Below are 14,082 nucleotides of genomic sequence, written 5' to 3'. Positions count from 1 at the left end.
TTGCACAAAAAGGAGCGGGTTTGCTCTGACACTAGCTCTCTGTGCCTAATACTAGCAGCCTGTTGGTCACCACCCTACCTTGCTTTGACCTTAAAATATGCTCACAAGACGTGGCGTTTGCTGTCACATGGCCACGTACGGTGAGCAGCACAAGGGCTAGGTTCCTGAGGCCCCCTCACGTGGCACAGCCTACAGCTCCCCCATCTCCGGGGCCTCCGGCAAGGATCCAGGCGGCAGCCGGCAGCCGCAAGCATGTGCTGTCTCTGTGGTTTCTACTTAGAACAGTTTCCTGTTTCAACCTGCCAGTTCCTTAAAAGCATTAGCTTGAGGTTTTGCCGAATGACTCCGCTCTATTTTCATAAAGGGGTGGAGGGGCTCCTCCTGGGAGCCGAGCCCAGAGCTGAAATTCCACATGAATTAAGGGTATATAGAGCTTGGATGTCCGTCTCCTGAAGAAAAAATAGTCTGGCTTAGGGTGACTTTCAGAAAGTAGGGAGAGTTCCTCCACCAGCCAGATTCTTGGGCCCTACTTGCCTAAGAGGTTGGCTCCATTCCTTTATCTGGGCCTCAGTTTCTCTATCTCTTACATGAGGGGGCTGGATGCTCTGTCTAGATTCTAGGCAGTCCCCAGGTCTCTGTTCAGTGTATATGAAGTAATGAGCACAGTGGTAGCTAACACATGTATAGCCCTTCCTGCACTGTTCTAAGCACATTATAAATGTTGATCCTCTGAAGTAAACACTCTTTCTGTCCCCATTTTATAGTCGGGAAACAGAAGCAAGTGATGTTGACTAATTTGCCCGTGGTCACATACCTTCAAGTGGTCAAGTCAGGAGTTGAACCCTGGTGATCTGGCTCCACAGCCCTTGCTGCTGGCTGTCTCAAAATAAGACCTTTCTGGCGGCAGATGGGTTACTATTGAGCAGAGTGCAGTAGATGTGATGTCAGAGGGCTCAGGTTTGAGTTTTGGATTCATCATCTGGGTGACCTTGGGAAAGTCACTCAATTTTTGGAGCCTCTATTTTCTCATCAATGAAATGGAGCTATTTGGACCCATGCTGCTGATCTGCCAGAGTGTGCAGGGAATTTGAGGTGATGATTATTGATGAAGAAGCTAAGGACCAAGACAAGCAGTCTCCTTGAATAGGTTTTCATTATTAGTCCCATATTTCACATCCCCTACTCCCACCCTCAGTTCTGGAGTTATTAGCTAGGTCTGCTTTTACTAGGGAGGGACTCCAGAAGGAAGGTCCAATTGGAATGCTGACAGCTCCAAAGCCACCTCCTTGGCCTAGAGATGGGGTTCGGGGGACTGGCAGTGACTTATTAGCAGCCTTGAGTCAGCTGCCCAGAGTAGACGGCCCTTTGAGAGCCAGCACTTCCGCCCCACCCCTGTGAGGCATCTGGGTATGGGTGGAGCCCTGTGGGAAACTGGCATCGGCCACCAATTCCAGACTTCCATCCATCTGACTCCTTGGCACTGTCTGAGTAACTAAGAGATATCTCCAATTTAATCCACCCAAACAGAACTCTTGATTTCCCCCTTGAAATCTACTCTTCCCTTGGTCTTCTCTGTCTCAGTAAGGGGCATAACCCAGATTTCTCAGCCTAAAACCCTCCATTCACCTTTTTCCTTCACAACTCATATCCAAGCCACGTGCAAATTATATGGACTCTTTGATTCTATCTCCAAATTATTTTCTGACTGTGCTGTCTTTTCTCCACCTTGCTACACCATCAAGAGTCAAGGGAGAGATGCTGGTAGCCACCATCATTGTTTACTTACTCTACTTAGGCAACCCCAACCCACCACTCTCTGGGTATGTTGCCCCTGCCTCCCCTTGACACAACCAGAAGGATCTGCCTGGGAGCATACTTCATCAATCCCCTGCTTAAAACCCTCTATGGCTTCCAACTGGACAATGCTGAAGCCCTTTACATGGTCTTCAGACCCTCCAAGATGCATTGAACTGTCTGGCCTCATCTTCCACCACTCTTTCTCTTGTGCATTTGCTCCTGCCATGCTGATCTTCTCTCTGCTTCTTAAGCAAGCTAAGCAAGCTCCTTCCTACCACAGAACCATGGCACCAGCCTCTTCCCTGCCTGGAAGGCTTTACCCTCAGATGTTCCTGGGGCTAGACCTTTGTCATCAGTCAGGTTCCAGTTCAAATGTCCCCTTCCCAGACCCTGACCACCCTGTCTGCTCCCACTCTTCTTGACACCTCTGTTGTTTTCTCCAAGGATTTATCATCTGACATTGTCATGTTTATTTAATTGTTCAGTTGTTCACCATCTGCCCCCTTCACTAGAATGATAATGAAGGCTGAGACACGTGCATGTTTTCACAGTGATATTTACACTGTACCACCAGTGGGGGCTGGGGGAAATCTGGCACATAAAAAGCACTCGATAAGTAGTTGTAAAATGAATCTAAAAGTGTGTTATGTCCTAGAACAAGTTAACTCTCTAGGCTTAGATTTGTCCATTGATAAAATAAAGGAGAATGAAATGAGTTGTATCAAAGGATTCTCTTCATTCTCACATTTTATGAGTATCTGGACCCACAAGTTGCTCTTGGGATGGATGGATGGTTGGATGGATAGGTAGATGGATGGATGGGTGAGTGGATGAATGGATGGATGGATGGATGGGTAGATGAGTAGATGGATTGGTGGGTGGTGGATGGATGGATAGATGGATGGTTGGGTAGATGGGTGGATGAATGAATGAATGGATGGTTTCTGGGGGTTTTATTGAAGACACCTGGGACAGAGGAGGTTATCAGGAGCAAGATGGAGGCTGGGAAAGGGGGCAAATAACTCCAGTCAGAATGGGCTTCTTTTACCCCAATTGAGAGAGAGGCACGATCCCCTCTTTCCTCTCTGCCCACTCCACAGGCTGTCTTTCCCCATGGCTGCACCGGGGAGGTGGCAGCAGCAGCTGCCTGCCCACCACCAGGAGCTCCACCTAGGAGATAAAAGGAGCTGAAGGAATGTGCTGGCAAAGCTGACGTCCCTGTCTTCTCAAGGGTGTAAATGGCTTTCCTGCTCCCACAGGTTCAAAGAGCACTTCATTTCACAGCAAAAGTACAGCTAATGAGAAACAGATTCTCTGGCTCCAGCTGCAGCTCTGAGAGCCCAGGAGGCAAAGGAAAGCCCCCAAGAACCTGGATGTGAACGTGTGCACTAAGGGGCCCTTTCCTCCCCCTCCCTCTGGGGCCACAGAGCTATTTCAGTGGCAGGGGAAGGGGCTGCAGGGAGGCGGGGGTAGAGGCAAGAGCAATGTCCCCATTGGCAGTTAAGAGGAGCCCTCAGGAGGGGGCGTCTGAGCTGTGGGTCTTCCAATCATGCTGAGTTCTTTTTAGGCCTGAAAGCCAGCTAGGCAATGCCTAATAATAATAACAACAGTTTCCTTGTACTGAGAGCTGCCAAGGTGTCACCTGTGGGGTGGCACAGTGGGAAGGCCACGGGCTTTGAGGCCACAAGGCCTGGTTCGTGGACTCTGGTCCTCAGTTTCCTCTGGCCAAGAAGCACACTGGTGGTGATCAGTGAGAATCCCAACACTGCTATTCATTGGGCAGCAAAAATAACACTATTTGGAGGTCCCGAGGACCTAGGTTCTAGCCTTGGTTCAGCCAAGCGTGATTTTGGGCAAGGCAGGCTGGGACCATGAGCCTTGGATAGCAAAAAGGACTTACCTTAAAATTTTGATTCTTCTCACTTGGGCAAGTCACTTGGCATTTCTGATCATGTGTTTCCTCAACTGTAACCAGTACCAGTAACATCAACCTGATGGCATGTGGTGAGAGTCAAATGAGAAGAGACACATAAACTACTAGCACTTGGTAGATGTTTGAGAACAGGGATGGAGCCCAAAGGCCTTAGAGGGAACAGGGCAATCTGTGACCAAACCAGAAGACAAACTCAGGCTGGACTCACAGCCAAACAATACAATGAAAGATAACCATTGTAGAGTGGGTACAATATCACATGCTCTGTGCTGTAGATCTTAGTCTATCCTCACAAAAAGCACACGGGGCAGGTACTACCATTGCCTTTAAATAACTAAAACCAGGACTTAAACTGAAAAGACTGGACTCCGGAGTGTGTGCTAAGTTACTAGACTATTCTTCAAAGTTTCTCTGCAGCGTCTCCCCTCTGCTCTGGGTATCTGTCTGCTTCCTGGGGTCCAATTGTCAGCACACTCAAAGTGCCCAAACTGGGTAGCCAGCTGTCCCCTTGTCCCCTTCACTATTTTTTTTTTTTTTTTTTTTTTTAAGACACAGAGTCTTGCTCTGTCACCCAGGCTGTAGTGCAGTGGCCACAGTCATAGCTCACTGTAACCTCAAACTCCTGGGCTCAAGCCATCCTCCCACCTCAGCCTCCTGAGCTCCTGATTCACTGGGACTACAGGCATGTGCTACCACATATGGCTTTTTTTTTTCTTTGTAGAGATGGGATCTTACTGTGTTGCTCAGGCTGGTCTTGAACCCCTGGCCACAAGCAATCCTCCCACCTTGGACTCCCAAAGTGCTGATATTACAAGTATGAGCCACCATGCTCAGCCCCAATAAATAAGTGTTATAGTGTTCATTTCTTGAACATTTACTATATGCTGGGCATTTGGATACAATGGGGAACAGAAGAGAGACACACACACACACACACACACACACATCCCTATCCTCATGGAACTTATATTCTGGTGGGGTGGTAGAGAAAGGAACAAATGGACAAATGAGATTTTAAACATCAAGTCACAGTTTCACCGGCATTACTTTATCAAAGGTTAGTAATATACTCATCTGTGGACTCTAAAGAAGTTTAGTTCTTGCATTATTCCTTATAATATTTAATACCAACTGCATGCTAGGAATTATTCCAGGAACTGAGATGAAAAAGATGAATAACATGTATACCTTACCTTTGGTGAAGTCCTATTCTAGGAGAGAAATAGACATATTGAGTAATTTTAGTATATGGTGCTAATAACTGTTTTAGAGGAATCCCCATCTTCCCAGAACCTCAAAAAGGGGTTGAGGGAAGAACTAGAAGAAGCCTAAGGAAGGCTTCATAGAGAAGGTGATAGCTGAGCCTGTCCTTGGAAGATGAAGCTGATCTTCTGTCCTCTAGATAAAAGTGGAAGTCAAGACTTCCTGGAATGAGGAGCAGACATAGAAGCAAGAATAGGCATAGTATGTTTGGGAACAGAGAGTAGTCCATTTTTTTTCCTGCCTCAGGTTTGTTTGTACAAATAGCACAAGAGGACCCCAGTCCCATGCAGATGGCAGCCTGAGGGTCTCACCAGCCCTTCTGTCCCTCACGTTGGCAGACAGAGATATCTATTCCAAAGCCTTTGTAGGGGCCTGGGCACCTTTGAGAGCCTGAGCTGGAACTGAAGCTGGAGCTGCTGCCTGGGCCTTGGTTTGATCCTTGGCCTTGGCCTTTGGCCAGCACAGCCTGAGCCTCTTGGCAATGCAGACACTAGCACGCATCCAAGCTTGGGATGGGCAGTGTAGGTAAGTCGATCAAGCTTGTGGCTGACACCCTTTGGGATATTTGGCTTCACCTCCTTGGGCTTTACAAGGGCGTTGATAGCCTTGCCACCTGCACTCATGGCCTTGGCATTGTTGGCCTGTGTCTTCTTTAGGCCTTTCTTCTTGTGCTTCTTGGCAAAGCACATGTTCCTCAGGAACTTGCGGTCCACCCCCTTAAGAGATTTGTATCTTTGTGATCGAGGTTTCTTGATACCATTTCTGTGCCATTTTCGGGACTGGTTGTGTGTGGTATAGTTCTTGGACTTGGCCACGTCTGTACCTTATGCTGCGGCTCTTGAAGTGCCAAGAACCAGAATAGCCAGGGGCAGCAGACAGCCACCATTCTTATGTGGGTAAAGAATAAGTTGGATGTAGAGGAGAAATGGGACAGGAGTGAATAATATTACTAGGAACCCTGGGTGCCAGCAGGTAAGTCATGTGGAGTTGTGGGAGATCTCTAAGGATGTGATCAGTCACGCATGTATTTTATCCTCTGTCTTCCTGTTCATTGATCCTGTCTTCATCTGTGTCTAAAGTTATATTAAACCTATCTCTTGGACACTTAAAATGAGTTATTTCATCGTTCAAGTCTGGAGTTTCTGGCTGATGTTTTTTTTTTTTTTTTTTTTTTGGTAAATTTCATTTCTATGTGGAAATTTTCCATCTTTTTCATTTATTTCCTTGAACATACAAATCAATTGTTATAGTCTATGGCTAAAGATGCCCACCTCGGGTCCTACCAGTGACCACTCCTTGCTCAAAGCAGCAGTCTATAATCTTTCCCTTGGCAGAGCTTTGAGGTCAGAACAGTGTTCCTTTAAAGCACATGGTGGACATAGCAGAGATCATGGTGGACCTGGTAAGCAGAATCTGGGGTGATTCCCATGGAGAGGGCAGGGCAGCAGGGAGGACCCTAGAAGGGGATGTGAGAGAATATGGGGGGCAAGGCCATAGACTCCCCAGTTTGGGCCCCTCCATAGTAACTGCCTACTCGCCAAACTGGGAGTAGCACAGCACCAATCACTCTCCACCCCACCCTGCTCCAGCTGGGAAAGACATCCTGGCTGTGTAAACTAACCTTATGAGTCTTATTCCAAGAAGGCCAAGGAATTTGACAGGAAACAACACAAGCTAGTCGCCTCAAATCTCTGTCTGGGCTTGACGTGATTGGATCTGAAATAGCTACAGAGAGCCTCATTCTTAAACGTGTTGAACCCACATGGATACACGCACGTTTGCATGAACAAACAGGAAGGTTTAAGATGAGGCCACCACGGGGTGAGGCCATACCAGGCCTTCATGCGGAAACTGAAACTAAAGCTTCCATTTCAAGTCAGATCCCCAGTGGAAGGTGTTTGACAGGACTTGTCAGTCAGACTCCAGCAGTCTGTCTCCACAGCCAAGAATCCTTCACCTCTCTCCCTACTCTTCAGCTTGACTATTCTTGGGAGTTGGAGGCAGCTCAGCAATGGCTGTTTTCAAGTGCAGAGTGAGCCATCTCTGCCAAGAGCTTGTCTTGCCAGCCACTTCCTGGCCCCAGCCCTCAGCTTGCCCAAGTCTGACATCACCCATAACCTCCACCACCACCCCCAGAATAAAGAGCCACCTCAGAGGCTGGGACTGCCAGACCTGGTCCCCCACTCCTTCCTGGACATGTCTGGCTGACAAATCAGAGAAGCAGCATCCATTCCAGCCACATGCACAGCTCTCACTGCTCAGGGTGGCCTGACTGCCCCAGATCACCATTGCTGGGACCTCATTCATCTGATATGGGAGACATGGGTGATGTCAGGTACTGGGCCCAAAACACAGGGCTTCCAGCCTTCATCTACCCAGGAGACTCAAGGTTCCTTACAGGGGTCTTTCTTCTTACTGAATTTTAGGTGAGTTCAGACTTGGCCCTGAAGTAGACAGGAGTATAGCATCATGGGCTCAGGGGTCAGATCTAGCTGAGCTCTCATTCTGGTCTGCTAGTTGCTAGCTCTGTGGACTCAAGCAAGCTGCTTAATCTCAGTTTCTTCATGTCTAAAGGGCAGATAGTTACCTTGCAGAGTTACGACAGGATTAAATGAGTTGATATATGTAAGTTTCTTAGAAGACTGCCTAGGACCCAAGGAGTGGTCAAAAAATAATAATAGGAGAGGTGAATAGGGAGTTTGCATTTACTGGGTATAGAGTTTCAGTTTGGGGAGATGAAACTCTTTTGGAGATGGATGGTGGTGATGGTTATACAGCAATGTGAGTGTCCTGTATTTCATGCTACTGAATGATACACTTAAAAATAGTTAAAATGGTAAATTTTGTTATGTATGTTACCATAATTTAAAAAAAAAAAAAAACATTGGGGAGGGCTTGGTGGCTCACATCTGTAATCCCAGTCCTGTGGAAGGTTGAGATGGGTGGACTACTTGAGCCCAGGAGTTTGAGACCAGCCTGGGCAACATGACAAAACCCTGTCTCTAAAAAAAATTAGCCAAATGTGGTGGCACACACCTGTAGTCCCAGCTACTACAGATGCTGAGGTAGGACTCGGACTTGGGAGGCAAAGGTTGCAGTGAGCTGAGATAGTGCCACTGCACTCCAGCCTGGGTGACAGAGTGAGACTCTGTCTCAAAAAGAAAAAAAAAAAGTAACAGCTATGTTATTTCTTGATGGGGCCACCTTCAGCTCTATGTGGGGCCCTAGGGTAAACATCAAAACTTTGCCAGCTGGACAGAGGAATGGCCTCCTCCTTCAGTATGGAGTTAAGGCTCCATGGTAAGCTCCAGAAGCTTCTCCTACCCAAGAGCGTTAAACTCTGAAGCTCTTAAGTTGTTCTATCCACATACCTGGTTGCCTGGGGAGCCCTCTGAATGACAGACAGGCACTCATACAACAGAGATATGTGCCCAGTTTCAGAAAGACACACACAGACACATCTTCTAGAAGGCAGTCAGGAAGGGATGAGGTGCTCAAGTGGGAACTTTGTTCTTTGGAGATGGATGTACCAACTGCTCCAGGCAAGACCCTGAAAGAAATCAGATGGGGTTGGGGCACAATCACCAAACACAGCCTCATTGTCCCGCACAGATCTTTGTGTGGGCTCTACCCATTTGCAGCATCCTTTCTCTCCTCTGATCTTTTCCAAATTCTCCTGAGCCATCCAGTGCTCTGAGGCTCAGCTGACAGCCACCTCCTTCAGAGGGCTCTCCAGGATTCTCCAGCCCTTTCCAGGCCCATTCTCTGCACTGAGAATCAAAGCCTCCTTGGAATACTTGGTTCCAGCACGGCCATTGTTCACCAGTCACTTTGTGTGTGCCGTCTCATGTCTTCTCTGCACTTCTTTCCTTGCACACTGCCCCTAATTGTGCAGACCATGCTTTCACTTTTTAAAAATGATAGCATGCTGATGAATTTTTAGAAATGAACAAACATATACGATATTTCACATCAGCAATTCCCAAAGTGTGTTTCAGGAAACACCAATGCCACAGGATGTCAAGAGGTATTAGGAGACAAAAGGGTTCCATACATTTGGGAAACACTGAACTAAGTAAAGTAAACAGCTTTATTTATTACAGGACATACCAGAGACTATAAAATGCCAGCAATTACTTTAGTAGTGTGCTAGAACCAGCTCTTACCGTTCAGTGACACAACTTTGGTAATTTGGACTTGGCCATGGTGACAGTAGTATTTATTCCATGAAAATAAGCAAACACTACATATTTGAGGCTTTTTTTTTTTTTCAGAGAGCTAGTTTACCAGCCCATTACTGAATGCCACTTCAAGAAGACACTATGGCATCTAGGTTTTCCTAATGTATTTCACCATAAAATTCCTTTATTACCTTGTGGGAAGCATCTTGGAGAAACTAGTGCTCCACAGAACATACTTTGGGGAAAGTTGTCCCATGCAAAGATATGTAAACTAATTGCCACAGGAGATGACTGGGAGGATCTTATATTCACTGAGCATCTACCATATGCTAAGTATGATGTTGGGTGCTTTATGTGCATGGCCTCATGTAATTCCCACAGAAACACTAGAAGAGGTACAAATATTGCCCACATTTTATACATGAGGAAATAAAAGATGAAATGATTTTTCCAACTTCACACAGCCAGGAAGTAGCAGCACAAAACCTATCTTTATCAGAGATTATAATGTCTAGTGGGGTGGCGTTTGCAACAAGATTTAGGTAATCATTTTAGAAGAGTTTGTTAAATAGCTCATATGCAGGTCATGAGCTATACTTAGAATCTAGTCATCTAGCATTGCCAGAGACACTTCAAGAAAAAAAAAAGAAAAGTTACTGAAAGTCTCAGCTGGTCCACAGTCTTCAGTCTTGTCATCTGTCCTGGGCTGGCATTCCAGAATGTGCCAGACTTCTGAATCTCTTGGGAATTTTTTTTAAAATGCTGGTAGCAGGGCTCTACCCACTCCCCAAGGCAATTCTAACCTGCAATGAGGGTTGAGAACCACTGAAATTGTTATGAAAGTGTCCTTAGAGACCCGCCAGCCAAACTCCTATTTTACAGATGGAGAAACTGAGGTCCACAGAGTGGAAGTGACCTGACCAGAGTCATATAACAGTTAGTTGCAGGATAAGACTAGAGTCTAGGTCTTTTGGCTCCTGTACAATGCCCTTTCCACTTAGCACGAGGGTTCTTCGGATCTCACTGCCTAAACAGATATAATTTCAGCTGAAATCCAAACCCATTTTGGACAACTGAGGCTTTTCCATGGAAAAGCTAACCTTATCAGCTAAAGGCATTCAGGAGAAGATGCTCTTCCTTGTAAGGAGACCATTGTCCTGAGCTGCATGCAGAATCAAGCCACATGGCTCCTTCTGTGTTCCTTGTCCTCATCTAGTAAGAATCCTCCTTCGTAGTCACACCTAACTGGGTTACTGGGAAGGTCACTCCAAGGGGATTTGTCCAGTAGCATTTTATTTTCTGTGGCATGGTTTCCTTTGATGTTGATGCAGATTTGGTGCTTCCTGGGATATCTGTTTGCTAGGACATATTCTCAAGTCTGGATGGAGGCACAGGCTGTCATGGGCTATGTAGTGTGACCAACTCATCCCAGTTTGCCCAGGAGTTTCCTGGTTTGAAAACTGAAATTCCCGTGTCCAAAGACCTACCTCAGTTTTGGGCAAACAGGGACAATTGGTCACCCTATAGCTGTGGGTTGGACTGCTCCCTTTGGAGATGTGGAAGGAGAAGTAGAGTGACTTCTCTGGCATGTCACTGTTAGCCAGGGTATAGAGAAATGGGGATGTGCATCTGTTGATAGTGGGAGTGAAAATCATTATGATCTTTCATGAGGGGCATGTGTTAGTTCATTCTTGCATTGTTATGAAGAAATACCTGAGATGGGGTAATTTTTAAAGAAAAGAGGTTTAGTTGGCTTATGGTTCTGCAGGCTGTACAGGAAGCATGATGTTGGCATCTGCTTGGTTTCTGGGGAGGCCTCAGGAAACTTAAAATCATGGCAGAAGGCAAAGCAGAAGCCAGATGTCTCACATGGCCAGAGCAGGAGGAAGAGAGAGAGGAGGAAGTGCTACACACTTTTAAACAACCAAATCTTGTGAGAACTCATTATCTTGATGACAGCTCCAAGGTGTATGGTATCAAACCATGAGGAACCACTTCCACGATCCAGTCACCTCCCAGCAGGCGCAACCTAGAACACTGGGGATTACATTTCACATGAGATTTGGGCAGAGATACAGATCTAAACCATATCAGGGGATAGGTGGAAATATTTATGAAAAGTAAATATATATATATATATATTCTTTGACTTAGAAACACTTTTTTGGGGTAATGTATCCAAAATAATCAGTCCAGGGTATGAAGATACATATGCAAAGCCATTCAGTGAAGTATTATTTGTAAAAGTAAAATAATGGAAGTAACCTAAATAATTACTCATAGAGTAATTCAATCAGTGAAATAAACCAGCATATGTCCAGTGGAATACTTTTCAAAAATGAAGAATAATAACTTGGCTTTCTAGATATTGACAGGGAATTTTTCCATGAGGTGGTCTTAATTTAAAAAAGCAGAAGATAAGATAACCCTTATAGAACAATCACATTTATGTAAAAAGGAAAGAAAGAGAAAAGATGCATTGAAAAGAGTTGGGGGAAAAAAAGAAAAAGGAAAAAGCTTTGGAAATATCCCACTGGTCGGATTAGAGGTGACATTCTTTTTAAACTGTTTGGGTTTTTCTGAATATTTTGTACTGAGATTATTACTTTCACATTTGGAAGTTTTTTTCCATCTTTTAAAGGGGCATAAAAAAATTCTGTTTCAACAAACCTGATGAAATGGTGTTTTCACTCAAAGAAGTTTCTATTTTCAAATTTTGTTCTGGTTTCTTAATTTTAGGACACAGAGAGTTTTGATGCAAGTTCCAGCTGATCCACTTGGGTTTGGTTTTGTTTAAAAACAAAAACAACTTTGATTCCATTTGTATTACGTTTATTGAAAATTAATATTTGGGTTTTGTGCTAGATTCAGCCATTTGAGCCATTGGTTCCTATCCTTGGTTTAATGCAGTTCAAGTTGTTCCTCAGAATTCCCACAATAACCCTGAATAATTGGAACGAAGGCAGAGAGAGATTTGGAGCCTGAATTATCCAGAAAATTGTCTGTCTCATCCTGGAAGGGCCTCCAAGAGGTCATTTTCCCCAGGGCACAGAACAAAGCCACAGCTGGGATATTTCCAGAAGGCCTGTTGGCCCCAACCACAATGCGGCCAGAGCCACGCTGCCCTGGGACCTCAGCTCCTCTGTGATCTTAGCCTCTGCTTGCTGCTGCAAGACAGGAGCTGGCCCCACTTCCCGTCACTGTCCTGCAGGGTCCAGGTGCATCTCTCTTCCGTGCCAGACCCATGCATAGCCCCCAGAGCAGCTCCATCTGGGCTGTGCAGCCTGCAGCAAAACTCCTTCAGCATGGAGTCATCACGCTTCCCACACCAGGAAATGGCTGGCTGAAGGGCCCTGTGAGTGGTAATTGAGCTACTTACCAGCAGCACATGCATCTTGCTCTTTGTTAAAGGTTTTTAAGGTGTGCTCCCTGGCTGCATTGAGTTCTGGGTGCCTTTCTCTTGGAAGAAGGTGTGAAGGTGAGGAGAGGGAAGCAAGCATGGTAAAGACCAGAGGGGACCCCAGAGTTCCTGCCTCAGGCAAGCTGCTTCTGTGAAGTGAACAGGGCAGCCCTCTCTCCCCAAGCCACCTGGCCCCCAAAGGGCTCATTGAGGACCCTGGTCCTTGAGGCTTTTCTGGAGAACATCTAAGCCCCATCAGGGAGAGAGGATGACAGTTTTAAAACTGTGTCTTCCTTGGAAAATGTCTTCAACTGCACCTCAGTTTCCTTTTTTGTAAACGAGCAGAAAAGTGCACCTCCCACACGGGCTTGTCACAGCCTTAGAGAAAACAGCTTTCTGAAACTGCCTACTACAGCATGATGGGAATGGGCTGCCTGGAGTGCAGGCAAAAAGGGGCTGCATTGTCTGCAGATAATTTAAAAACCATTAGAAAGCTGACTAAAATCCAAGCTGCTTTGTATTATCCCCATGCACCACCGTTTCTAAGCAATGCCAGTAATAAATACTTTCCATCATCCGTGTCAACCACTGCAATCACCCCCATCCTGGCCACACTACTGCCTGTCACAGATCACACACTCCATTAGTGATAGTGCTTTTTTTTCTTATTACTAGACAGTATTAACAATTATATGTAATTGGCTCTTATTCATATGCACTTATAATCCAGCTTTCAGATGTGAATGCTAAGCTGTAATATCATAGATGGGGAGATCCTGAGCAGACCGTCTAATGGCTCCAAGTCTTAGTTTCTCATCTGTGCTGAAGAGCGCTGGCAAATTACAAAGTGTTTTCACAAAAATTCCCTCTGAATTCTTACACTGGCCCTATGAAGGGGCACAATGATACCCATTTTACAGTTGAGGAGACAAAGGCTTAGGCAGGTGAAGTGAACAGCTCAGGAGCGCTTATGGAAATGAGACACAATGCCTCCAAGCCCCTTCCCCTTGGGCCTGCTGTGGCACCAGGGCTTAAGGCATTGTCTACAAGACTATCAGGAGGCAGCAGGCCAAACCATTATCACTTGGAGGTAATTGACACAGATAGGAAAAGGAAGAAATATTTACATTTCATACTGGTTACTCTCACTTATTATCTCATTTGGACCTCCCAGATGCCTCAAGAGGTGGATTATTCCCAGTTCACAGGAAAGGGAATCAAGTCCCAGGAAGATAAAGTTTACTTACTTGGAGGTATACAGATGAATAAGAGGCAGAACCAAAAGTAAACCCTGGTCAATTTGTCTAACACTCTGCACCTGATACATTTTTGCAGTGGCCCTGAGCAAAGGGAAGTCTTGCAGCATGGTTGGCTGGGGAGGAGGCCAAGATTCTGAGCATCCAAGCAAAGGGCATTTGGGAGAAGAAAGGCTGAGGCCCATGCCTCTCAGAATCACAAGTGACTACAAGTTGAGGTCTAGGAGTGAAAGAGATGACTAAAGTTTTCTC

The 14,082-nt window shown here is 45.8% G+C and overlaps 1 protein-coding gene and 1 long non-coding RNA gene across 3 annotated transcripts in view; one reads left to right on the top strand and one right to left on the bottom strand.

Moving 5' to 3' along the window:
* The window catches only part of SYN3 (synapsin III), a 497,817-nt gene that overhangs the window by 305,697 nt on the left and 178,038 nt on the right, over positions 1-14,082 (top strand). The gene's annotated exons all lie outside the window — the stretch shown is intronic.
* LOC105730308 (uncharacterized) overlaps positions 8,446-14,082 on the bottom strand; it is a 37,073-nt gene continuing 31,436 nt past the window's right edge. Inside the window, exon 3 of the long non-coding RNA XR_001110452.3 lies at positions 8,446-8,543. This is a non-coding gene — a long non-coding RNA (uncharacterized LOC105730308). The remainder of the gene's footprint in view (positions 8,544-14,082) is intronic.

Source organism: Aotus nancymaae, unplaced genomic scaffold, assembly GCF_030222135.1.
Source record: "Aotus nancymaae isolate 86718 unplaced genomic scaffold, 86718_ANA_hifiasm-v0.15.2.pri h1tg000076l, whole genome shotgun sequence".
In the NCBI taxonomy this organism is placed as follows: domain Eukaryota; kingdom Metazoa; phylum Chordata; class Mammalia; order Primates; family Aotidae; genus Aotus; species Aotus nancymaae.
This window is presented reverse-complemented; position numbering and strand designations above follow the sequence as displayed.